A 2,990-nucleotide genomic window follows, 5' to 3' on the forward strand; every position below is an offset into this window, starting at 1 on the left:
ACATTTTTCTCTGCTCCCCTCGCTTCCTCTCCCCTCCCCTTCAGCCCTCTCCCGTGGTCCCCATGCTCCCAATTTACTCAGGAGATCTTGTCTTTTTCTACTTCCCATGTATATTATTAGATCTATGTATGTCTTTCTTAGGATCCTCATTGTTGTCTAGGTTCTCTAGGGTTATGAATTGTAGGTTGTTTTCTTTGATTTTTGTCTAAAAACCACTTATGTGAGTACATATAATATTTGTCTTTCTGGGTCTGGTTACCTCACTCAATATAATGTTTTCTAGATCTATCCATTTGCCTGCAAATTTCAAGATGTCATTATTTTTTCTGCTGTGTAGTACCCCAGTGCGTAATTGTACCACATTTTCCTTATCCATTCTTCGGTCGAGGGGCATTTAGGTTGTTTCCAGGTTCTGGCTATGATAAACAATGCTACTATGAACATAGTTGAGCACATGTCCTTGTGGCACAATTGAATATCCTTTGGATATATACCCAAAAGTGATATTGCTTGGTCTTGAGGAAGGTTGTTTCCTAATTTTCTGAGAAATTGTCATACTGATATCCAAAGGGGTTGTACCAGCCTGCACTCCCACCAGCAATGCAGGAGTGTTCTCTTTACCTCACAATCTCTCTAGCATAAGCTGTCATCAGTGTTTTTGATTTTGTTCTTTCTTACCGGTGTAATATGGAATCTCAGACTTGTTTTGATTTGCATTTCTCTGATGACTAAGGATGTCGAGCATTTCCTTAAGTGTCTTTTGGCCATTTTAGATTACTCTGTTGAGAGTTCTCTGTTTAGGTCTGTACCCCATTTTTTCACTGGATTATGTGTTCTTTTGATGACCAATTTCCTGAGTTCTTTGTATATTTTGGAAATCAGCCCTCTGTCCAATGTGGGGTTGATGAAGATCTTTTCCCATTCTGTAGGCTGTTGTTTTGTCTTGTTGACCATGTCCTTTGCTTTACAGAAGCTTTTCAGTTTCAGATAAACACAAATCTTTAGAAGGCAGTTTGACAGCATGACCTGATGCAGGAGAATTGTCTGTATTCTGTCAATCATATTTTAATAAAACGCTGATTGGCCAGGCAGGCAGTATAGGCGGGAAAACCAGACAGGAAGTAGAGGTGATGCAATGAGAACAGGAGAATTCTGGGAAGCAGAGAGGTTCCTCCGCCATTCCTGTGCAGACCACTGAAGAGACAGCATATAACTTGCCCAGCTGAGAAAGGTACGGAGCCATGTGCTAACATAGATAAGGATAATGGGGTAACATAAGTTATAAGAGTTAACAAGAAGCCTGACCTAATGGGCCAATCAGCTTTATCACTTATAGAGATCTCTGTGTGATTGATTTTCTCTGGGACTTGCCAGCTGTGGGGTACTGGGTGGGAACAGATACCCCAACAAGCCGGCTCCTCATGTAACAATGACCATTTAACAAAACAAGAATAGTAGGTTTTGCCCTAAGACCTATGACTTCCCTGGCCTTGGGAATTTTACCAAGTTTACAGTACCAGCCATGATCTCTTTATTCTTTATTTAATCTAGTTTGTCCATTCTCTACGTCATATCCAAACATCCCAGTTCCTCAACTGTCCATGACTTCATCCTTTCCTTCAAGTCCTGTGTCATCTTACTCAACTTTGGTCTAGTTAAAGCAACCATTATCTAGCTGAGCCAAGGTCAGAAGTTCCTGTATTCTCTATTTGTCTTAGACATGATTAGTACCTAACTTTCTCAAAGCACATGTTCAGATATTTCCTAAGTGATGATCCATAAGATGAAAATTTTCTGTGTACTTCAATTCCTGGTTCTCCCACCTTTAGGCTGCAGATTTTAGAGATCTCGGGACTGCTAAGCATGTGCTCTACCATTAAGCCTCTTGAAAATGTATTGGTTGTTATCAAGTGCCCTAATCAATAGCACTTTTAAGGACAGAATACTAGAGGAAGGTGTATTCTTAAAGATTTCTAAGTATTCATGACCTCATATTTCACAAGCCTTGTTATGAATAAGAAGTCTGATGCCAACCTAATTTATAAGAGAAGTTTTTAGGATCATTTTTCAATGTTAATTTTTCTAAAGTTTCTTGAAGAAATGTTTAGGCAAGGGCACTATTTTTTCATTGTATTGGGTACACAATATGTCTTTCTTTTTTATTTATTTTTTTCGAGACAGGGTTTCTCTGTAGCTTTGTAGCCTGTCCAGGAACTTGTTCTGTAGACCAGGCTGACCTTGAACTCACAGAGATCCACCTGCCTCTGCCTTCTGAGTGCTGGGATTAAAGGTATGTGCCACCACTGTCTGGCTATATCTTTTTTTCTTTTTTATACAGACTATTTTTTCCTTTTTTATTGTTTTTATTGAGCTATATATTTTTTTGGCTCCCCTCCCTTCCTCCCCCCTCCCCTTCTACCCTCTCCCATGATCCCCACAATCTCAATTTACTTAAGAGATCTTATCTTTTTCTACTTCCCATGTAGATTAGATATTTTTCTTTTTAATCATAAAAGAGTACAGAAAAAAAGTTGTGATGATCTAAGTATAAATCAAACATAGTTAACAACAAACATTAATATACTGCAATATTTCCTTATATTCGCTAAGAATAATTAATAAAATTGAGCTGCTTGCATTGTTAGGGTCACATTTTCTGACACTTACTCCCAGACACAAATGTTATTGGTAAATTGATGTACATCTTTCAATAGCCCATTTTAATTTTTTCTACAAATATATATATCCAAAATAATATATAGCATTATTTCAGATATTTAAAATTATATAAGTGACATTTTGTTGCATCTTTCTGCAAATTGAATATTTCACTCAATACTAGGTACTGGAGAATTGTCTAGACCGATATACAGAGAGAGATCTAGTATACTTATTTTTTTACTGTTTTATAAATTCTATTATAAAAATACATGACGTATTATTCAAAAACCTCCAAGAGACATCAACATTTCACTGAAGCATAGCCCGTT

This window comes from Myodes glareolus, chromosome X, assembly GCF_982192425.1.
Source record: "Myodes glareolus chromosome X, mMyoGla1.1, whole genome shotgun sequence".
Classification (NCBI taxonomy): Eukaryota; Metazoa; Chordata; class Mammalia; order Rodentia; family Cricetidae; genus Myodes; species Myodes glareolus.